General features: G+C 46.2%; 1 protein-coding gene, 1 long non-coding RNA gene and 1 other non-coding gene across 4 annotated transcripts in view; 2 read left to right on the forward strand and 1 right to left on the reverse strand.

Moving 5' to 3' along the window:
• The window catches only part of Creg2 (cellular repressor of E1A-stimulated genes 2), a 73,441-nt gene that overhangs the window by 43,507 nt on the left and 4,976 nt on the right, over positions 1 to 24,958 (reverse strand). The gene's annotated exons all lie outside the window — the stretch shown is intronic.
• Positions 4,138 to 9,407, forward strand: LOC134480363 (uncharacterized). The gene is made up of 2 exons (XR_010054766.1): positions 4,138 to 4,247; positions 8,659 to 9,407. It is a non-coding gene; the product is annotated as an uncharacterized LOC134480363 (long non-coding RNA).
• Positions 5,831 to 5,961, forward strand: LOC120094921 (small nucleolar RNA SNORA17). The gene has a single exon (XR_005489610.2). It is a non-coding gene; the product is annotated as a small nucleolar RNA SNORA17 (small nucleolar RNA).

A 24,958-nucleotide genomic window follows, 5' to 3' on the forward strand; every position in this document is an offset into this window, starting at 1 on the left:
CATTTAAGTCAGACTGTGACTGGATCTTTTGGTTTCCAGGTCTTTTTTTTTTTTTTTTAAGATTTTATTTATTTTATATAAGTGAGTACCCTGTCACTCTCTTCAGACACACCAGAAGAGGGAATCAGATTGTGTTGCAGATGGTTGTGAGCCACCATGTGGTTGCTGGGAATTGAACTCAGGACCTCTGGAAGAGCTGTCAGTGCTCTTAACGGCAGAGCCATCTCCAGCCCCTGGATCTTGTGGGATATGCAGTTGGTTCAAATCTCCTACTTAGTTGTTTAGTCAGATGTAACTATTTTCCAGGAATATATTTTATATTTTAGCGTTGATTAATACTCATTGTGTCCATCTGAGGCAGGACCAGAGCAGCAATGTGCTGTCAGCCGAGGAGTAACTTGAAGATCTGGGTTGTTCAAACCCAGCGTAATCTATGAAAGGTCCATCTTGAGGAGGACTGGCCCTTAGCTCCTGGATGACAGACTCAGAGTCCTTTGAGTGCCCTGACTGCCTTTGTATGTCTGAGGACATTGGTCCACCGCACCATTTGGTCCCCTGGGGATTTAAAACATCTACGGAGCTGAGATCAAATGCAGCCACTACGGTGTGGTGTGCGTATACTAAACCCAGACTACGCAGGTCTGGAAGCCTGGGTGGCAGTACTTTGTACCCAGTTCTAGGCATGATGACTTGGAAAGTTGAGCTTGCCCCATGTAACTCCATGGCAGGAGACACCTGGAAGCTTCTGTCTGGTTTCTCTTGGACTTCAGGACACACACCTCGAGCCTTTGTTCGTCTCAACCTGTACCTTTTCAGTGCAGTAACTTGTGAGCTTTTTGAGTTGCAAATCTTTCTATTAAGTCACTGAACCAGTGGAGCCTTGGGGACCCTGATGTACCTGCCCACACAGACACTGTCAGCTCCTCAGAATGCTGACAGCAGGTATAAACAGCTGTGCGGGGACGTGACTGTCCCACACAGTCTCATTCATTGTGTTACGCTAAAGCCTTGACAAAGATGTCTCCGGGGAGCCACACACGTGTTTAGCTGAGACTTAAGGGACTTGTCTCTACCTGCCTGGAAACTTTCCTTTTCCACACAGCCTGATGAGTCCTAACAACAGAGTGACCACGCACACGGATTCAGACAAACTGCTGCGTGGGAGAGCATCGCGCTGCGTCCGGAAGGGGCTATCCTCTGCGGTGTTTTCAACACGGCAAAAGTCTAGTTGCCGAGTTGGGAATTTTTCTCCTGGGCTAAGATAAAGGAATCACAGAACGCAAGTGCAAGAAAAATGGAATCTTCTCAGCACGTTGTTAAGACAAACAAATGGACCCAGAGACACACGGGAGAGAAATAAATACAACCAGCGAACAAGAAACAACTCTAGACGCATGACGAGTGATAGAGTGTGTCCGCACAGGACCGTCATCAGGTTCATCTGTTCACAATTAAAGCCAATTTCTTCCACGAAATCTCCCTTGAACGCACTGGAATTAACCCTCTTAAGTAAGTCATCACAGAATAATAAAACAGTATATCTATTTATATTAATTTTTTTACTTTTTAAAATATTTTTTACTGTATATGTACACTGTAGCTGTCTTCAGACACACCAGAAGAGGGCATCGGATCCCATTACAGATGGTTGTGAGCCACCATGTGGTTGCTGGGAATTGAACTCAGGACCTCTGGAAGAGGAGTCATGCTCTTAACGGCTGAGCCATCTCTCCATTATTTATTTTTAATTTAATTTAATTTAATTTTTTACTTAGTCACTTTACATCTCACTTACTGCTCCCCTCCTGGTCATGCCCTCCGACAATCCTTACCCCAATCCCCTTCTCCTCTGAGTCAATCCCCTTCTCCTCTGAGTCGGTGGGGCCCCCGGTAATCCCTCCCCACCACCTGGGCACTTCAAGTCTCTGTGAGGCCAGGCGCTTCCTCTCCCACTGAAGCCAAACAAGACAGCCCAGCTAGGAGAACATACCCCACATACAGGCAACAGCTTTTGGGAGAGCTCCCGCTCCAGTAAAACAGTATAGTTAAATAAGGATTTTTTTTTCTTCTCTACTGGTGGCAGTCATACAGAATTAATATATATATTAATTATATTTACTGTAATATATATTATAATATATATTACTTATAATATATATATTATATTATATTTACTGTAAGTATAATATAATATATTACTTATAATATATATATTATATTATATTTACTGTAAGTACAGAACAATTCATTTGCACAATAGGAAGCCCAGCTTATCTTGGACTGAACCCAGGGCCTTGTGCTTGCTAGGCAAGTGCTCTACCACTGAGCTAAATCCCTAACTTCTTGGTATCATTTTCTTTCTCTGTGATAGGCTGGCTAAGGAGCCCTCAAAGGTTTCTTCATTCACACGTCTGGAGTGTGGGGAGAGAGATAATTGAGGTTAGCAATCCATTGGCTTTGAATAGGGAGATCTTTCCCCCCTGGGCTGTCTGGCTAGATCCATGATAATCACCAGCTTCTTTTGCTCCCCCCTCTTTCTCTCATTTTAAATATTGGTGTATTGATATAGAGTCTCACTACCTAACCTCGGCTGGCTTTGAACTTCCAATCCTGCCTCGGCTTCCTGAGCGCTGGGGTTAAAGAACTAGGTCATCACAGCTGGCTACAATTTTAAAGTAGGAAAAGGAGGTTAACGGAAATGTTGAGGGATAGGATGTGAGAAAGACTCAGCCGCCATTCCTGACCTTGAGTATGGCAGAGGGCACAAGCTGTAGAAGCCAGGAAAGTCAAAACAGTGGCCTTTCCCCTAGAGCCCTCCATTTCCCCCAAATTCTGGGTAGTTAGACAGAAGCTGGGTTCTCAATGGCAGAAGGAATAAATGGCCACCTGTGGTGCCTGTTAGCTTACCAAAGCGCCTGCTCCCTCTAGGCCTCTTCAGTCTCATAAATCATAGTCCATGGTAACACCCCAGCTCTCCTCACTTTCTCTCCTACCTGCTCTGTCTCCAGCTCATGGGCTCCCCGATCTCCAACTATCTACCCATTCTTCTTAGAACTCTGCGACTCCAGCTGTGTGTTCTCTTGGCCCTTCCCCTTGTTTTTAATCTCTTACTGTCCCATCCCCTTTCTTCCTCCCTGCCTCCGACTCTGCTCCTGCCTCTCCCACAGCCAGGTCCAGTCTGCTGGCCGTGTTCAGTCTATTACTTTCTCTCTCTCTGCTCTGGACTCTTCCAGATGACTCTGGCTGTTCTCTCCCCAATATCTATAATAAAAACCTCCCCTTAACCACACTCTGGAGCTATTACACCATCCATTTATATAGTTAATTCATCCCTACACTTTGTAAGCCCCTCCCATGACATCATTTTTCTCTTTATAACATTGGTTTCTGCTTCTGTCTGTCTACTGTTGCTAACAGGACACCACCGCAGACTGGGTAGGTTAAGAAGAAAAGAGGTTGTTTTGACTGTGACTGAAGAAGGTTAAGGGGCTGCATCTGGTGAGGCCACCTTGTGGGCATTGTGTGTTGGACAAACCCTGGTTTTAATTGGTTAGTTGTTAAACCTACTATTAAGATAAACTACTAACTGACTAAAGTTTTACTTTATTGACAGTGTGGACAAGTTAACACATTCTTAGAAACAAAGCCCCCATCAGTATTTAGTCTCACCTCTTGATAGTTTGACTCAGATTAATCCCTCTACCACAGACCTCTTTCCAATACCCAGCTGCTTGCTCACCATCTACAATAACACATCTTCTGTGAAATTAGACACGAGACAAGCAAACAAATATAAATCTGCCCATATTTTTCTCCCAGGTCCTTTTAGATCATTTCCTCTGTAAATGTGTAGTCCAAGTGCTAAAGGCTTTGTTCCCAGGGTGGCAACCATTTTGAGAGACAGGACTCAATGAGAGGTTCCTGAGGGATCATGGGAGATGTACCCCTTCTCTAGTCTGTCCTTGGCTTCCTGGCCATGAGGTGAACAAGTTAGCTCCCATGAGCTCCTGCTGTGATGTGCTCTCTTGTTCTAGGGAAACTGATGCAATTGGTCACATATAGGAACTCTACAACTGTGAGGCTAACAGGGGCCTCTGGAGGTCCAGCTCTCCCTGAGGTTCCATAGATTCACAGGCAGTTGATGGTTGCTAGGGAAGGCTATTGTGTAGCAGTTTCCTCCTGCAGGGATGCTGTTGTACTAAGTATTTAATCTCCTTTGGGGGTTTCGACTCTGCCTTTGTTCCCAGGTAAAAGACACAAAACCTTTATATTTATGATAAGCTTTATGCACTAGGACTGGGCAGATATCTACCCTCTAAGCCATTAGCATCTATTTCCCTATCAATAACCCTGAGTTATGACTTACTATTACTGTGCTCCATCTGGGCAGCTCTTAACTGTAATTGGCCAGCCCTCAAGGCCATGCTTTCCTGACTCACCTACCCCATGATGTCTTCTCTTCTCTCTACCCTCTTCCTTTGTCCTTTGTGGTTTCCTGCTCAGACTCTAAGCCCTGGAAACAAAACCCCACCTATCTCTCCTCTACCCAGCTATTTACCATTCAGGGATGACTTTGGAGAACAAAGTTATCTATGCGAGAATCTCCTTGTCCCTTGGGGCAACCATGCCCAGTGTTTAGTATTATAATACATAGCAACACACCAAACCTCACCAGGATGTTCCTAAAGGCTCAGGAAGTAAAAGCTTTGTTAAGGCTCAGCATGTAAAAGCTTCAGGAAGTCCCTAAAACCAACCAGATACAACAGGCTCCTCCTTCTCCAAGTTTTTATAAGCCAGAAGAACTAAAAGAGTCTCTCAGGCAGGTCCGACTGCCTAGAAAAGGCTCAGACTAATGGAGCTGCCTGGGAAAGACACACTCCAATCTGTCAAGCTTCCTGTAAGCTGCGCGATGAACCTCGAGTTTCCAGATTTCATGAGCAGGAGTTTCCACCTCATGGCAGGGTGGGCTTTTGATGATGTGGTTGTCTAAGTAATACTTCAAACATACTCCTGGAAGTAACCCTGGAACTTGTCAGTTCACTAAATTGTACTTGGGTGGTATCCATACTTGGGTCTATTTTCAGTTTCATATCTGAGATGAGTAGACATTTGTTCACATTTCCCCAGAACTAGTGTCACACAACAAAGACAGAGACACTTTCTTCAGCAACACAGCCAGTGCTAAGTTGCCCATGCTTCTGTAAACAACCCCTCCCCCATACGCTCCTCCCCATACAGCCCCTCTCCCATACAACCCCTTCCCCATATAATCCCTTCCCTATATGATCCCTCCCTCATACAACCTCTCCCACTTGCTCTTGAAGGTAGAGGAGATTGTCTGGGAAGCCAATAAGCACAAGTGCTAACACAGGGGAGGCGGATGTGATGTTCTGTCTATGCATAAATGAATAAAGAAACCATCTAATAGAATTAATATATTGGGGTTGGGGATTTAGCTCAGCGGTAGAGCGCTTGCCTACCACGTGCAAGGCCCTGGGTTCGTTCCCCAGCTCCGAAAAAAAAAAAAAGAATTAATATATTGATAATTTTTTTAAGAGATGAGATTTTTCTCTTTACAAACTCTGGTTTACAAAATACCCAAGCTCCAGAAAGCTGACCTTAGTAATGGCTTCGCCACAGTCATAGGGAAAGCCTGGCTTTTGGGGGTGACATCTTCCCCTGTAGGTGGTCACTTCTCAACAGTCTGACATGGACTCTCTCTGTAAGTCCCTGTGCCATCCACACACCTCTCCCAGACCCTTTCCCAGCTCTGAAAATTTGCCCAGTTATCTTCAGGCCATTGCTGTGGTGTTTACACCTCGGAAAGTTCAAAGTTCCTATCTGGGCCCCTGGAGGTGTGGCTGCTCTGTCACACGTGCGTTAGTAGGTGACAGAGAAGAGAGACTGTCTATACTTGGTGTTCTGACCTATGAACATCTAAATGATTAGAAGTCTAACATTCCCTGAAAAAAGCAAATTTGAGACAACCACCAGTCCAGTACTGCACTGCATAGGCCCAGACTGGTTCTCAGGGCAAGAAGAAAGCAGGAGACTAGAAGAACCGCACCCGGCACTTCAGCCCTGAGCAGGAGTGAGCCCAAGACAGACAACCCTTGCAAGGGGCCACCTGGGTGGGTCTGGGTGAGGAGTAAGCCCTAAGCAAATACTGGACCATCAGTGTCATGGGACCTAGAAAGGGGGCTACCCTGAGATGACTACCAGCCTAATACCGAATAGGCCTGGGGGAGAGAAGACCATGCCCAAGGTGACCCCTGCCCAGTGCCATAATGCAGGAGCCAGGCATAGCACTTCTGAGGCCACTCCTGAGACAACCCCAGACACTCAGACACCCTGGGCATCACTAAGAGGAGTGAATGAGTGGTGGAGAAATGGAAGAGAAAGAGAAACAGAAGGATGTGGGCACAATGAAGAGATGCAGAACTGAAGATTTGAGGGTATCGAGGAACTGATGTGAGAAGCTAGTGATGACACCTGGCACCATGGTGGGGTCCCGCCCTGTGCTGCCACCAGGAGCCCATATCTGGGTTTATGACCCTGCAGCAGCGGGTCTATTACCACCAAAGGCCAGGCAGATGTCCCTGGTCTGGGCTGCCACCCAGGACATATTGATGCTGTTTGAGGCCTGTACAGAACCAGCCCTACCCCTCCCTGGGCATTGTGGGAGAGCTGGCCCTGGGAGCATAAGAGCGAGAGAGCTGACCCACCCCTAACCAGCTGCAGTACTCAGGGGACTGGGCCTCACACCTCCTAGTGAGCAACCTGAGGGTCTAAGTGTGGGAGAGCCAGCTGTCCCACTTACCTCTCCTGCAAGAAGAAATATCCTCCTCCCTTTTGCCACCTGCAGCAGGTGAGACCTGACCCTGGAGTCCTGTGAGCAGAACTGTCCCTGCCCCTCACCCGCAGGCTCTGTACCTTACCTGAGCAGTACAGTAGTGCTGACCCTGATTGTAGGGGCATGGGTGAGTTGGATCCAAGGGTGTGAGCTTGGGAGAGCTGGCCTCATAAATTGTCTGCTGTGACAGTGTGGTCCCTCCCTTGTCCTTCAACACCTGTGGTGGTGAGAAAGATTGCTCCAGGGTCTTGAGAGTGAGGGAGCTCATAGTAGTAAATATTAAAATAAACTATTCACCAACCCATGCTATTGCTGGCTCCCGTGAGCCACATGGCATCTGTGGGGTGTTTTCATCTCAATCAGCAAACGGTCTCCACCCAACTCATTAAATTCCCAGTTTCCATCCCACGCTGCCCCCTGCTGTGATCTTGCCATCCATCTAGTTCCCAAAGCAGGTCACTGCCATGCCAGTTCCGTACAGAGACCGCCAATCTCGGGGCTCTCTTGCTGCGGACTCTGCTGACATTTCCAGCATCCACCCCCTGTGGTTACAATCACAACTCCCAGTAACCTGTTAAAATCAAAACTCAATAAGCTTGTAACTTATCAATCAGATTTATATCAGTAAATTCTCACTCCACAAAACGTCCACACCATAAACTCAGAGCCAATTAATGTTGCTATAGACTGCCCACCTAGGTAAGACAGATTGTTCTATAAAAATTCATCCCTTATAAAATATTCATAACTATCTGTGGCCCTTTAAGGCCACACAGATCTGGGTCGTCCTTCTCTGCCTCCATCTTGGTTCTTCTTCTCCTTTCTCCTCTCTCTTCTCTCCAAAACTCTGTGCCCGCCTCACTTTTTCACAGGCCTTGCCTCATCTTGTGCCTTCCTTCACCTACATATAGACAGCAATCTACAGGAGCTGACCCTGTATCTCACCAGAGCAGCAGGTTAGAGCTGGCCCTGGTTGTGGGGTTGTCCGAGAGCCAGCTGTGAGAGTGGGAGAGCCATCGGGCTGACCAGCTCAGATGCCTCTCATGCCCAGACCCAGAGCTTTGAATTGGTCCATCCCGACATCCACTTTGTGAATGGACTGTTGGAACGCATGAAGGGGCTTGCACTATAGATCCAAAGCTGCAGCATCTCCACAGACAATGATATCTGACAGGAGTCCCAGTGAGGTTCCAGTAGCAAAAAACAGGCCTCCTTGTACCAGACCAGCAAGTCATTGCAGTGAACATTTTCGAGCAGAGAAGTGTGGGCAAAAGACGTTATGGTTTGTATATGCTCAGACCAAGGAGTGGCACTATTACAAGGTGTGTCATTGTGGGTGTGGACTTTAAGACCCCCATCCTAGCTGCCTGGAAGCCAGTATTCTGCTAGCAGCCTTCAGATGAAGATGTAGAATTCTTAGCTCCTCCTGCACCTTGTTTTCCTGGAAGCCGCCATGTTCCCACCTTGATGATAATGGATGAACCTCAGAACCTATAAGCCAGTCCCAATTAAATGTTGTCCTTATAAGAGTTGCCTTGGTCATGGTGCCTGTTCACAGCAGTAAAACCCTAAGACAAAAGGTCATGCTGTGGAACAGGCTGTGACACACTACAGCTTCCACAGTAAGCTTTTGTTGTTGTTGTTGTTGTTGTTGTTGTTGTTGTTGTTGTTGAATGGGGAGGTTGTAAGGGTGGAGGGTGGGTACAAGGGGAGTGGGGGAGGGGGATGAGAGGGATTGGGGAGCATGATGTAAACGTCACAAAGAACCGATACAAAGTTCTAAGAAAGTGTACCAATTTCTTTAGCAGAAAAACAACACCATCAACAACAAAGCTTCTCACTGAATTCCGAGTTTCCCAGCGTGAGATCAAGCAGCTCAGAAGCTTAGGAAAAGCATCCAAAGGAAACTGTGCTTCCTTACAGTTCCTTGTTCACTGGGGCTAGAAACTCACTGTGAAGTCTTGTGATCCCACAGACGCTGGCCAGCCACACACAATGGGGCAGGAAAAGCTGAAGGAAGAGCCACTTATGTGTGTGTGGGGTGGGCGAGGGTGGGGTCAAACCACTCTCCTGCGAGGGGAGGGGAGAGTCACTGTCTGAATGAGGCTTCTCCAGGCTTCCCTTCTTGGCTGGATTTTCACATCTCTCTCATTCTGACAGGCTTGGGACACTGCAAGATTTACCTTCACCAACTGAATACTGTATTAGAACCATGTTAACTTCTATGTATTTTCCTGTGTGCAAAGGAAAATTCCCCTCAGAAGTAGGGCTTTAAACAGGACCTGTGGTTCTAGGGAGTCAGGCCCCTGAATTCCTAAGCCCCACCACACACCCAGAATCCTGGAGGTTGCAAAAGCAAGACCTTTGACTTAGTCCCCACTGCGGCCATACAGTTTTTAGGCAGCTGCAGCCATGCCCTTCCCACTCTCTACCTCCAATTACAGAAATTGCCCTCAGACCCTGTGCTGTGTACTGCCTTGTTCCCTCAGATCCTGCACCACAGAGGTGTGAGGCTCCCCCTCCCAGACCAATAAAAGTCTCTTCTTGCCACTGAGGTGATCTGAGTCCTCATTCTTTTATTTCCCTGTGCCCAAAGAGACATGTGTGCCTGTGTGTGCACTTTTGTTCCTGCGTACCTGTGTTCATGTGCACCTGTGTGCGGATGCCCTGAGGTTATGATGTCAGGCATCTTCCTTGATCCTTCTCCACCTTTACTCTGTTGGAGGCAGGGACTGTCCACCAAACTCAGCGCTCGCCCATAAGGCCAGTCTCACCAGCCAACTGTTTCCTCCTTTTGAAGCTGGAAATTCGGGTAAGCTGCCGTGACTATCAGCCTGTGAATTCTGGGGATCCAAACTGGTCCTCTTGCTTATGTGGCAAACACTCTAGCTGCTGGGCCACATTCCCAGTCTGACGTCTATATTTTAAAACGTTTAGCCTATAAGTAGGCACAATGGTGACACCCCCGAAATATCAAAGGGAGGCGCTGCATGCATATGATCTAGTTTCCGTCCTCACGTGCAAGCACGTTTAAACTAGCACCCTCATCTGCGATAGGTTAAATGAACAGCTCCCTCAGAGAGGTTCAGGTCCCAACCTCCAGAGTGTGCGTGCTGCGTCTTATTCCACAGATGAGGCTATACACCTTGAAAGGGAGTGGTGACCACGCATTAGCCCATAGATAAAATGTAGTATGAAGGGGCTGGGGATTTAGCTCAGTGGTAGAGCGTTTACCTAGGAAGCGCAAGACCCTGGGTTCGGTCCCCAGCTCCAAAAAAAAAAGAACCCCCCCAAAAAATGTAGTAGGAAGAGTTTTCACAGAGGAGAAGAGTGTAAAGTGGGCAGCGGGGTCAGGATGACAGTAGCAAGCCGCAGTGGCAGTGGGGGAAGTCTGGGGCTCTGAGCAAGGGCTGTGGATGCTCTCTGTGAGCCTTCAGAAGGGAGCAAACCCATGACCACCTTCCTCTGAGCCTTTTAAGACTTACTGTGGTGGTTTAAATAAGCATGGCTCAGGGTGTGGCCTTGTTGGAGCGGGCGTGGCCTTGTTGGACTGGGCGTGGCCTTGTTGGACTGGGCGTGGCCTTGTTGGACTGGGTGTGGCCTTGTTGGTGTGGGTGTGGCCTTGTTGAAAGAAGTGTGTCACTGTGAGGGTGGGCTTTGAGATCCTCCTCCAAATCACATGGAAGCCTGTCTGCTCCTGGCTTTCTTTGGATGAAGATGTAGAACTCTCAGCTCCTCTAGTACCATTCCTGCCTGGATGCTGCCATGCTCCCGCCTTGATGATAATGGGCTGAACCTCTGAACCTGTAAGCCAGCCCCAACTAAATGATGTCCTTTATGAGAGTTGCCTTGGTCATGGTGTCTGTTCACAGCAATGGAAATCCTAACTAAAACACTCTAGATTAGAATAATTCTGATCTACATTTAAGCACCAAAGTTTGTGTTAACAAGAAGTGAATCCACCATTCCTTAATACTCACCTCAAATATTCCATACATCCCACCTGTGATCACTTCATGCTAAGGGCTTCATGTACTTGTGGGGCTAGTGAGAGGCAGAAGAGCAAAGCTGTACCCCCCGAAGCTTGCAGCACAGCAGGAAAGGCTACAAGCTTGTTACACAATTAATGGTCTGCTTGCTAGAAGACATGGATCCTGCCCATGTCCTGGGGGGCAAGGGCAGTTGAATCCTGGGAAATTCGTTCCAATTAGATGAAGTGGGAACAGGAAGGCAATAAGACAGAAGTGTCTCCTGCCATGACAGAGAGCTCCAACAATTCTCATGGACACAGAGAGAAGCTGCCATCTGTGATCTGGGAAGACTGAATATGCCTGGGCCTTGGGCTTCTTAGACTCCAGAGCTGAGAGAAACAGACCTGTTATTTACAAGATAATTCAGTCTATGGCTGGTATCGTTCTGTCCAAGCTCCACCCACACAGTTACCTGGCTGTTGCCAGGTATGCCTGATACTATAAAAGGGGCTGCTTGCCTCCTCCATGCTCTCTTGCTCTTACCCTCTTCCCCCTTTGTCCCTTCTATCCCCATTCCCCTCCCCCCCTTCTCTCCACGGGCTCATGGCTGGCCTCTACTCTTCTACTTCTCTACTCTCTCTCTCTCTCTCTCTCTCTCTCTCTCTCTCTCTCTCTCTGCCTCTACAACTCTCTTAAGTCCCCTCCTCATGCCCTGAATAAACAATTCTATACTTGTGGCTGGTCCCTCAGGGGGAAAGGATGCCTTAGCATGGGCCAGATGAGGCACCCCCTTTCCCCATATCTCACCGAACCTCCACAGAACATAATCCCCCCTCTCTTCATCTTATCAACACAATGGTAAATACCTGTATATAAGCTACTGGTCCGTAGTGGATGTATGCTGTGTTATATAAGTTACTCTGTCTATGGCCTTTGTTGCAGCAACTGAAAGGGTAAGATATTGCCCCTGAGACCAAGAAAAGACAGAGAGGAGAGTGATGTCAGACTACACATGCAGTGGAGCAGATCACCTAGGCCTTGATGAGCATGTTAAAGAGTTTTATATCTTTAAAGGGTTCATTTTTATTATTTTAAATTTTGTGTACATGTATTTATTTGTGTGTGGTTATGTGCAAATGAGCACAGGTGCCCTTGGAGACCAGAGGCATCTGATTCCCCAGTCACCTGATGTGGGTACTGGGAACTGAACTCTTGTCCTTTGGAAGAGCAATACCAGTGTGTGTATTCTTGATGGCTGAGTCATCTCTCCAGCCCAGGAGTCTTAAATTTATCCTGAATGAGAGTACACTGAGAGAGCCGGATGGAAGAATGAGATGACCATTTGGAAGCTATCCTTAGACTTTAGGATGCAGAAAGGGTTAAAAGGGGGGCCAGTGGGGATCCAGGGAAACTGATCTGGAACATGTAAAAAGGATGAGTGTCCCTGGGGACCTGGTGCAGAGAAGCCGTGAGCAGTTTACAGGTGAGGATGGCTATCCTGCTGCCCAATATAAGAGGCAGCAGCTTAGGGCATTACGTGGGGGTCTCAGAACACATGGGCAGAAGGCGGCTCTGGGGATCTAAGTGGAGACTGAGTCCAAGGTGTCCTTGAGGTTTCCAGATAACAGATGCGTCTGGGGCTAGAGTTCAGATGAGATGTATTTGCTTGGAATAAAAGTTTAGAAACCATCAGCACACGTAGGGATTTGTTGGGGGTGGGAGGACAGAGCAGGGAGAGTTGAAGACGAGAGAGCACCAACCATGTCTGGGTTAACGTTAGGCTAGCCTGCCAGTGCATCTTCATGGGCGTATAAACCTCGTGAATTACTTCAGCGCAAGTCATGGGATGAAAATAATATTCAAACAACCCCACTCAGACTACGGCACATTGTTGAGGCTAAGCCTGTTGGCTTTGAAAAGCAGGTAGATTACACCCCACCCCCACCCTGGTTTCCAGGCTGCAATTTGTGATTGTGTTAATTGTTGACTTGTTAGATCTAGAATTACCTGGAAGATGAGCCTGCCTTTGGAGGATTTTCTTAGTTGGGTTAACTGAGATGACAATACACATGTAGTGCAATAGCACTAGAGGAGCCAGCCCTTGGAATGAAAGAAAAAGAGGCGGAGCCAAGCAATGGCACGCATGCGCTAATCCACTGTTTGCTGCCCTTGAGAGCGGATGTCCTGCCGCATCTCTGAGTTCCTATGACTTGGCCTCCCCAAAGCGACGACAGAACACAACCTGGAATCATGAGACAAACAAAGCCTCCTTTCCCCAGCTGCTTTTGACAGGGTATTTTATCATAGCAACTAGAAAAGAAACCAAGATGCACTATATGAAAATTCTGCAGACCCGTGACAGGTAGACAGAAAAGTAGTCAGGCCGTCTGGGACTGAACCTCAGCCTCATGACAGTTTGCTATGTGGATTCCTGGGCGAGCTCCTCATGCTTGTGGTCCCTCAGCGTCCTCATTTGTAAAAGCCCACAGCACCTCTGTCATGAGCCTTTTGTAAGGACCACTCCACTTTTTATGTCGAGCGGCTAGAGAGAACCTCATACATCACGTACGTCCTGTGTGATGCTTAGAAATTATGCAAACGGGGCTCATTTCTCCCTGCTTCTGTCATCCTCCATCCTGCAGAGAAGGAACAGCTGTTGGTGACAACCACTACCGTTTGTTAGCACTGAGCAAGGGGCCGCACACTGAACCGGCTCATATCTACAGCAGCCTCGCAGCCAGTGATTCCTCTTTTAGGGGAAAGGAAATCGGGAACCAGACAAATGGAGATGCTTAAAGCGAGGCAGATATTGGCAGATTTAGCACTCAGATCAATCAGTTACAAATCAGAAGCCCTCCGCCTACTTCAGTCATTCTCTACGAATAACTGCATCAAGGATTCCCTGGCCGCTCCTTCGAGAGCCTTCAGAGACGGCTTGGAGCAGACATGGGCGTCTGTGAGTGGACAAAGTAAGGACTGGCCCCGGTTCCGTTTATGCTGTGGTCCAACAAGATGGTTCCAGAAGCAACACCGATGGTGTCAGAGCCGGTCTCCATCCTGTTCCTACAAAAGTTCTAACCCAGCAGTTGGAGTAAAGCCGGGGAACCCTATGCTCACTTTCGGGGACATATCGATGATTCATCCCCACGGTCACTGATCAGTGGTTCCCTCTGCCTGGGAACTCTGATGGGATTCCACCTTCTAATTCTTGCCCATCCTGCCCACACAGACAAACCTGTCCTGGGCAGGCAGGTCTGGCTATGAGTCCTGGCTACCTCGCACCACCCACAGCTCCTTAGCTTCTCTTAGAACCAGAACCGCTCCCACTGAGGGTGTACTTAGACCAACGGAGTTCCCAGGTGGCTTTGCATTGTAGTAGACTGGAGTTGTCCCCGATCTAACATGGGTGACATGGGCATCTTCTAATAATGATCCTCTGCATTGCTCACTGAACTACAAGTCCTACGCTTCCCCCTGCTTAGAGGTGTGAGCATGTGAGTTGGAAGGAAATTGCCTGCTATCTTAAAGGAAAGAAGGCAGCTTTAGTCTCTGTCTTTTTTGCCAGTGAGGATGCATCTGTCTCTTTGAGGACTTCCTGTGTTCCAAGCAAGCGCTCTGCCACTGAATTACACCCAGCCTGAGTCTTAGGTCTGAGGCTGCTTACCTCAGCCTCATTCCAAAGTCCTATGCTTTGGGGCACTGTGTCTGAGTTCTAGGGCTGTTCTCCGCCCTGTTGTGGAGAGGCATGGGTTTACCTCCTAGGGGTCTCTGCACACAGGGGCTGGTGTTGGAACTTGCTGTCTTGAGTCAACTCACTAGTGACAAGCACTCAGGGAACAGCCAGTGAGTGTCTTTAAATCTTATCCATGCAGGTCAAGCACACAGTAAGTGCAGAGTAACTATCATTCGAAGGAAAAAGATCTTGCTTCAATTATAATATTTAATATGTTGCTTTGAATATGATATGCCTAATAGGTGTTTAATTGAATATGTTGTAAATCCAATTAAGGTTTAACTCAGTTTTATTATCCTACCTGTTTTTATATTATAGGAGTAAGAATTTTCCCTCACAAAATCTTTTGAATCTGATTAATTAACGTTCTGTTTTTGTAGGGGGTATTTGTGTGTGTCTGTGTGCACTGGGGAATGAGTCTGGAGCCTTGCATATCCCTAGCCAAAGTCTGTTTTCTTACTCAGACATTTTATTACCTACACTCTAGGTACTTTATTCTCCAATATTATTTTAGGAATATTAGTTATCTCCTACTTTGATGGGAAAGACCCAACCTAGAGAAGCGAAAGCACCACATGTGTATCTGTAATGTCTCCTTGGGAGGCTGATATAAAGATATTTTAATTCCAGATCCTCCCCCCCTCAAAAAAAGAGGGAAAAATTAGTGTAAAGGATATGGTGTAGAAGCAGAGCACTTACTTAGTGTGTGAAAACTGTGTCTAACCCTAGCACCAACAAAACAAAACAAAACAAACAAACAAACAAAAAACCTGAATGACATTGACATTGACCAAGCGTATGTGCAATTAGGATGTTAATATTGAATATTTAGCAATTTTGTATTTCTGTCAATGACTGATAGAAAGAAAATTAGATGTAAGCAGAGGAGAGAAATATTCTTACAAATGTCTGAGAAGGATCATAGCTAGAATATAGATAGAAACCCTAGACTTCAATAATAAACAAATAACCCAGCTCTCCCAAGAAAAGAACAAATGACCAAACCCCCCAGGGACTGCACATTAAAACCACTGTGTGATGTCACCCTTACAACTGGACAGATTGAATAAAAAAGACAGACAATCACCAGATGGGCCAGGGTATGGAGGAACCAGAGCCCTCAAAGATCGCTGTTGGGAGTATGGTGTGGTGTGGCCACGCAGGATGAAAGCTTGGCAGGTTCTTAAAGAGTTAACCATGGAATTAGCAGGTGATCTGGCAATTCTACACACCAGCTACACACCAAAGAGATCGGAAGTGTTTGTCTGCCCAGAAACTGGACATGAATATCCACAGCCACATTATTCTTGGTTTCTGTAGCATGGGACAAATGTTCATCAAAGCACTCAGAGATGTGTACATGGTACAGTTGAACAATGGGAAGATATTTGGCCGCTAAAAGGAATGGATTATTAATAAACATTATGGATTATTGATAAACATTATGAATTATTGATAAACATTGTAGAATAATGACTCTTGAAAATATCAAGAAGCCTTCCTAAAAGAAAAAATTCCTCACGAAGTATCACATATTATGACTTCCATTTATATGATATCCAGAATAACTTAATAAGTTAATTAAATGGCCAAATACATAAGTCCATAGAGACAGAAATAATTATGTGGGGGCTTGGGGCCTTTGATAACACATTTTCATTCACCTTAACAAGTTAAGTGCTCTGTGAAGTATCTCCATACATGGTGTTACCACCTTGTTTCATATTTAAGTCATTCCTGTTTAAGATGGAGACCTTTCCAACACGATTTGTGAACCAGGAGCTGACACATGGAAAGGGTAGTGTAACAACAGAGGAACTGGAACATGGTGAATTAAGAACTAGTTGGGAACTCCAGGGTCTGAACCTCACAGAGAGAGGGAAGTGGCTGGCGGTTACTAAGAGGTACAAACACAGAAATGGGCAGAAGGCAAAAGAGAAGCTTGGATAGCTACTCATCCAGCTTTCTCTTTTAAAGGTGACTAAGAAGGCTTTAGCTCCAGGAATGCTCAGCAATGTTCAGGCAAAGGGGAGGTGACATGTATCTGTGCGTGCACACACACATGCACACACACATACATACATGCATGCTAACACATACCACACACACACACATACAGGTGCACATGAGCACTCATGCACACACAAGTGTGCGCACACATAATATACACACACACATGGGTGTGCATACATATACACATGCTCATACACATATGCACACATACCTTCAAGGACACATGCACACACACGCACATACATGCGCACACATACACACAAATATATGCATACATACATACAGGTGCACACACATGCACTCATGCACACATGAGTGCACACACATATACACATGGGTATACACACATATACACATGTTCATACACCTATACACACACCCTCAAGGATACATGCACACACATGCACATACATGCACACACATACACACAATACATGTATGCACACACATACATGTGTGCACACACACGAGTACACATATATATATATACACACACATAGGTGCATATACATATACAATGCTCACACATGCATATATGTGCACATACATGCACACACATATTTGCACACATGTATGCACACACATACAAACATGTGTGCATACATACATACATACATGTGTGTGCACGAGTGTGCACACACACACCATGTTATGATGAAGGGGTCATAGTGGGCGTTGGTTATTGTTATTTCTAGCACTTCTCTTTACATCTCACAAGAGAATCATTAAATTCAGCACCTACTAACTCAGTTGTTTCTGCCCAGGAAAGATTGAGGGGCTCGGAGCCCTAGTAGCATCTGTGACACCACCCTTTTTTAATCAAAAGCCTTTTCGGGAAGAGGAGAAACGCCTCTGAAACCTTGTTTATGATAATCAAGTCAAGCTCTCCTAGCATTTGTCCAATCTCCCTTCACTGTGTTTTGACTTCAAGAAGAGCATTCATTAACTCTTTTGGTTTCATGGATATCCCAGTCATCGAAATGAAAACTGACCCATACCATCCAGGAGAACATAAGTCAATAAAAGGCCCTTCCTGGTCCACAGGGCTGGTTAGTCTGCTCAGTAATGAGACCCAGTGCTGAAGGTCACAGTTCAAGTCTGCGTACTACAGAAAGGGAGAAGCTACAACAGAATTTTTGCCTCTGAGATGCCGTTATTGACAGTCACCACCAATTAGGTTTTCACACAGCCAAGTCTAGTGCCTGAGTATAAGTTTCCCCAGGGGGCTGGGCACCTGCCCATGCATATGTGCATGTATGTGCTGACAGAAAAGGGTGATGCAGGAAGGACTGTTGGCTGCCAGAGTCTCTTTAAGATGGAGTTTTTTTCAATTTACCGTCTTAACCTGGGCTGGGAAATAGATTTCCAGCCCTAATTCATTTAATTAATTAAATGAAGAAACCACAGCGCCCGAATGTAAACAGACTAGTTAAATAAAGCGCTTGAAATAAACTAATGATTATTAATAAAGACATATGTGTGGGCCGGGATGGCTGACAAGAAGAGAGCCCTCCTCCCTTGCTGTTCCTGAGACTGAGGTCCTTCAATTTCAAATATTTAATTATCGAATACAGACTGAACGCACTGGGGGTATGCAGTGCGACCACTCACTGTGTGCCTACATCGAGTGATGACTACCACACTCAGTTTACCATATGTGTGCTGATCCGTGCTGAGCATTTGGGCCCCAGACCCTCTTAGGACTGAGAGTCCTCACATTGTCCTGCACCCCACTCCTCTCTTCCCTGGCTCTAGGGAACCAGTCTACACGCATTCAGCTCCCTTAGATTCCACCTGTATGTGAACTCGTTCACTATTTCTTCTGTTTGCCGGACTCTCACTTTAGTTTCACTTTTTAATGGCCATGAGCTGCCGAGTGGGCCAAATTACAGTTATTCACAGGCCTTTCTCGGCAGCCCTAGAGATAATTTCAGACTCATGAACTTCTTCATCTTCCAGAAGTGTCAGACTCATGATAAGAGCACCTTCAGACTATACACATGTATACTTCCTAAGGTGGGATAAAGGAGGGATAAGGCTGCCATCAACAAGTCTCTCTTGTCCAAGTCATTGACTGTTGTTGTAAAATATAAAACATAATCCAGTCTTTTCACCCGCTCTAGGTCCGGCACCATAGTGCCCCATGATATCTGCTGGATATCTTAATCTCAGTCAGCAAAGCCTCTCACCCGCTCTGCTCCATCCCATATCACACTGCCAAAGGCCTCTCTCTGAGACGGCAACAATCTCTCTGCCCATCCAGTTCCCAAGGCAGGTTGCCACCATGCCAGAAACACACATCCTAATTCTGTGGCAGCTCAGTGTCCCAGCCGCCACACACTCTCTTAAACTTAAATCGCCACATGAAAGAACACACAACACAATAGCCTTTGAGCCTATTGATAAGATATAATTGCCCACCTACACATTCAAAGCCCTGTCCACATTCATCCCTTAAGAACATTCATAACAACCTGTAAATACACAGAGTGGAATCTTTTTTTTTCTTTTCTTTTTTTGACAGAGTGGAATCTTAACGTCAGCTTCCATGTTCTCTCCACTGCGGCTTCTCTGCAGTCCCTCCTTTCTTCCTCCTTTCCGTTCCAGTCTCCTCCCCTCCCCTCAAACTTTTCTCCCGCCCATCCTTCCTTCTTGTCCAATGACAGGCCTCCTTCTATCTTGTGCCTGCCTCACCTGTGACATCATCCCACAATTGGCAGGCCTTCTTCTCTCAAGTTTTGGGAGCTTGCACTTTATAATTTACAACCTTTGTAGAATATACTCCCAGTTATCCCTTGGACTCCTGAGGAATTTTGTTCAGGATACACCTTGGATGTCAAAATCTGCAGGTGCCTAATGCCCTCTATAAAGTAAAAGCATTATATTCCATTTTATTTATGTATGTGTGCACATGTACATGTATGTGCATGTTATCACATGTGTATGGATGTAAGAGGACAATTTGGGGGAGCTGGTTCTCCATGCCTTATGAGTCCCAGGGATCAACCTTACGTCTTAAGTCTTAGCTTCAGGCAACCATGTCTGCTAAGTTATCTCTCTGGCTTACTGAAACAGAAGTATTTTAGTAGTAATATTTGCGTTATCATCCCACGCTCCCCCACAGACTTTAAATCATCTTGGGTTTCTTACAACACCTATTTGATATAAATACTGTGCAAAGAATCACTGTACTGAACTGTTCAGGGGATAAAAGCTAGAAAATGTCAGTTTCTGCTCTGTGTAGACATTCTTCTTTCTGTAATTGACTGAATCTGTAGATGAAGCCCTCACAGAAGGGCAGTCCTGGTGCATGATACGCGGCATCCGAGATGACTGTTCTCACCCAGGATTCATTACCGAAAGCTCTACTCAACCACAGACTCAAAGACCCCTCAGATTCAACTCTCCCCTCCCCAACATTCTCCTACAAGCCAAGGGAAGTCTGAATATATAATTCTAACCCAGCAGCAACTTTCTTGGCCACAAGGATGCATCAAAATTACCAATCTAGTAATTAGCATTGAATGTCACTTTTTGTAGGCTTATCTATTTTTATACTTATGTTTTTGCCTGCATGTATGTGTACCGCATGCATTCAGTGCCCGAAATGGCCGGTAGAGGGCATCTGAATCCTTGGAATTGAAGTTACACACTTGTGAGTGGCCATGTTGGTGCTGAGAATCAATCCTGGATCCTCTGCAAGAGCAAACTGTACTCTTAACCACCGAACCATCATCTCTCAAGCCCTGGATGTCATGCTTGAAGAGCAGGTGAAGCGCTTAAATCAGGATGCCCTGGCCAGCTGACCTTAGTAACTTTACTAGGACATTAAGCAATAGAGAAACGGCAACCCAACAGCAACCAATCAGCGGAACATCTGACCAGGTGAGGTGGCTTAACACAGGCTCATCTTACAAACTCACTGAAAGCTCTCGGCCAGGATGGAGAGAGAGCTCGGCAGTTAAGTGCCAGGGCATGGGTATAAGGATTGAAGTTTGGACGCCAGCACCCTGGTAACAAGCAGATGTTCCACAGTCCCCTGGAACGCTACCTCTGAGGGATCTATCACCCTCTCCTGGCCTTCACATGGTTAGGCATGTGCAGCTGCACACACATACGTGCACATACTCTCATATACACACATGTAAATCAAACAATAAATCTAACAATAACAAGACTCCTTCTGGGCCACTGAAAATCTGCCTCACAGGAAGGAAGAGCTATGTGTTTTGTCTCCCGAAATACCAGCTTCTCCCTCCTTTAGTTAAACAATTTACAGGAGCAACGGTCTCTTCATGGTTACAGTTTTGGAGACTCCGGGACCTGGGACCTGGATCCTCAATCTCCTTCACCCATTTCCACTTGGATTTAACTTTTTTTTTTTTTTTTTTTTTTTTTTTTTGGGAGCTGAGGACCGAACCCAGGGACTTGCGCTTTCTAGGCAAGCGCTCTACCACTGAGCTAAATACCCAACCCCTGGATTTAACTTTTAGACAAAGATCTTTAAATATATGGGTGCACACCATATGTACACAGGTACTTATGGAGGCTAGAAGAAAGCATTGGGGTTACAGATGGCTGTGAACTGCCCAGCAGTGAGAGCAGTCAGCACCACTCACCGCTGAGCCATCTCCCCAGCCCCTGGATGGAACCCTTTAATACACAGCCAGCTAATGGACTGGAATATCATACTGAGTGACACGCGGTGGGGGGCCACTAAGTGGAAAGTGTTTAGTAGCTACTTGCCAAAGTACTTCTGTGAGCTTTGATCACAACCAGCCTTCAGGTCAGACTTTTTAATTTGATAAAGCTGGGTATAAATAAAATATTAAGAGAGTTGGCAAAGCGAAGCAGCAGGCATCGTGATCTGTTCCAAGAAGGAGAGGATGCCTGGCCATTAGGGGCTCGGGAGGGTTCTGTCGATTTGCCTCATGGAAGAGTTCAGTAGAGGGGATGTCAGGATCTGAGTGGCCAGTAACTAAGGATGAGGAGTGAACCCCCGGGGAGACCAGCTGTGGTTGAATGCAGTGAATGTCCTCAGGGAAAACTTAGATATGTGAGAGGGTCTAATGGTTTGCTCCAGTTTGGGTGTGGTTTGAACAGGTCCCCAAAGGTTCATGTGCTTGGTTCCAATGAAGCAGTATTGAGAGACCAGAATCTTTAAGAGGTGGGATTTGGTGCAAGGGCATTAGGTCATAGGGGCACCACCGTTGGAAAGGGTCAATGCTAATCTCACAGTGGCCTAGTTATACAGGGAGTGCTTTTTTTTTTTTTAATTTAAAAGAAAAAAGAAGGGCTGGAGAGATGGCTCTTCCAGAGGTCCTGAGTTCAAATCCCAGCAACCACATGGTGGCTCACAACCATCTGTAATGAGATCTGATGTCCTCTTCTGGTGTGTCTGAAGACAGCTACTGTGTACTTATAATAAATAAATAAATAAATAAATAAATAAATAAATAAATAAATAAATAAATCTTTAAGATAAAAGAGTGTTGGGGTTGGTCTGGTGATGGATGCTATGTATTCAAATGCTAAATACTGGTCTCCAAAATCTGGTCCCTCCCCACGATGATGATGAGGAGATCCTCACATATACCAAGTGATGCTATGTAACCTTGACACCCAAGTTAATTGGTCAACAAAAGTCTAAAGCCTGTGATTGGGCAGTGGATAGAGGTAGGCGGGTTTTTGGTTACCTGGCTTGGGTCACATGTAGAGAGAAAAGAGGGAGAAATGACATGAAGGTATTAAGAAGCCTCCATGGGAGGAGATGGACCATGAGTGAGTAGCCAGGAGAAACAGCAAGTAACAAGGGAATGGGATAGAAATTAAAATATCTCCCAAACCTGCCCAATCTAGGCTTATGCCTTGTAAACAAAATACCTGGATTGTGTGTCTTTTATGTGGGCTAGCTAGAACTTATCATTTCTTTTACAAAAGAGCATTTAATCTTTCCCCTGCACCTGCCAGTAGCTTTGGTGTGATGAAGCCAGGTGGCCCTCACAGAGATTAGCACACACTAACACTGTACTGTGGGTCTCTAGAAGTTTGAAACAAAACTCTCAGGTATGTTGTGACAGCCACATGAAGTTGAACAGTTCCTCTAGCCATCCTCTGCTTAATAAGCACATGCATTTTCTATGTAGCTTTATCAAACAAAGTTCTGAATGTACAGAGACCTGTTCAGTCTGCTCTCGTGACAGTCCCAAACATGCCTCCTTCCTATGCTCAGCGGTGTTTGCTGGTGACCTGCTTCTCCTGACTTGTGTCCCATTGGTGAAGAAAGAACTCACCAAGCTGTGCTGGCAGCAAGCCTGTGGGAGTCAGGAGGTGTACCCTGATAAAAACATGGTAGGCCAGCAGCTGAAGAACTGCATACCTCACGATGCTCAAGGAGCCATGGGAGATGGGTTCAAAACCAGCCTTCTCTCCCCTTCCTAACTTGGCCTGTGGTCCCTCTTCTAATGGCTCATCTAGGCCTGTGGGGACCCTAGGATGTATTCCCTGAAAAGTATACACTCTCCCACTGCACATAGCTGCAGGGGACTCTGAGAAGAGAGCACAAACCAAACGGACAAACAGCATGGCTACAAGTTTCAGTCCACAGGACACTTCTTCACAGCACAAGGTAAGGCCATTTCTCTGAACACAAGCAGCCAGTGCCCTCACGTTCTTCACCATCACAACTGGAGGTTTCTGAATCCCCTGCCCAGTCCCCAGAATTGCCATGAAGCACTTGACAACAAACCCTGGTCTTATCAGCGATATCTCCAGGTCCGAGGAACCTGGTCGTTGGTCTTTCTAAACTCCACAAGGTTCTTGTCTGGGGTGTAATTCTGGTAACAGCTTCTACCAGATGCCTCTCTCTGATCAGGTGGCCCCTGATTATCTGGGGGGGGCTCAGGCATGTGCCTATCCTTTGATTCAGGCTTTGACTTATCAAGTCTTGGATTCAGTGTCTCTAACACTCTAGGTGAACCTCACATCTGGACTTAAGTCATTCACAGGAAGGTGTAGCTTCACTTCAGAACACCTGCTCAGAAGTCTGACCCTTGCTAAGGCAAATTTAATTTATACCATGTTTCAACACTTCAGAAGTTTAAGTAATGCTAGGGACTGTCAGTTCTGGGGAAGAGTTTCGGTAGGAGATTCTAGACACAGAGGCCAGTGAGTGTGGCTGTTTCTGCACATCAGTAGGGGATACAGGTGTGCTCTAGACCTTGGAGACATCACTTCTGGCCAGATGCTCTTATTTCTTACTCAGCATGGGACACATATGTTTGTGCACATGCACATCATACATACCACATCATACATACAGACACACACACACAAGAGACACACACATGCACAGACATAAACATACACAGAGAGACACACATGCACACACACGTCAACACATGGAACATAGACACACATGCACACAGACTCACACACAAATAAACACAAACATACAGATATACACACATGCAAACTAACGCATACACACAGATATGCACAGACACACACAGAGACACACAAATACACACAAACCTACACATTCTCACACAGACAGACATACACATACACAGAGACACACAGAACATAGGCACACATACACAGACTCACAGAACACACAAACACAGACACACAGACACACAAACATGCAAACTAACACACATACCCACAGAGACATATACAAAGACACACCAGAGACACAGAAATACACACACAGACACATATACACACATACACAGAGACACACACAGACACACACACACACACACACACACACACACACACACACACACAGAGCTGGAGACAGCCACTCTGAGACACTGCCTTCTTCCAATCTCTGTGGAGATCGCTTCCTCAATGCTCAGATTTTCTGTCCCTGTCCGTCCACTTGAGGCCTGCTGGTTGTCACATCTTGTGCAACCAAGTGTGGCCTCACATTGCTCCTGGAACAGAAAGCTGTGACTTGTCTTCCAGAGCAGGTGCACTCCAGGTCCTGGGAGCAACATGCTCCTGCATTACTGCTTTTAGGGTGCAGAATTTAGGAAACTCTCCTGGGCATGTCTCTCTAGTAGCAGTGAGCTTGCTAAGAACACAGACTGTTCTGTGACAAAAGAATGCTGTTTCCCTGGCCATAACCTGTTGGGGAACAGCGGAAGTCCTGCAGTTTGAGTCTCTTGTTGCTGAGGATAAATGGTGGGAGAGGGGATGGCAAGGCCTTTCCTAGGCTGCATTTGGTACCCTGGCATTGCTGTAACTGGTCTCCACAAGGACAAACAGGATGGCTGGTTGCTTTCTATGCTGGGCATGGAGGGCACAGAGGTGAGAGGAAGTCAGTTCCTGCTCTCAACCACCTCCATTTTTGCAAATAAGATGACTTGATACCCAGGCATA

Source organism: Rattus norvegicus, chromosome 9, assembly GCF_036323735.1.
Source record: "Rattus norvegicus strain BN/NHsdMcwi chromosome 9, GRCr8, whole genome shotgun sequence".
Lineage (NCBI taxonomy): Eukaryota > Metazoa > Chordata > Mammalia > Rodentia > Muridae > Rattus > Rattus norvegicus.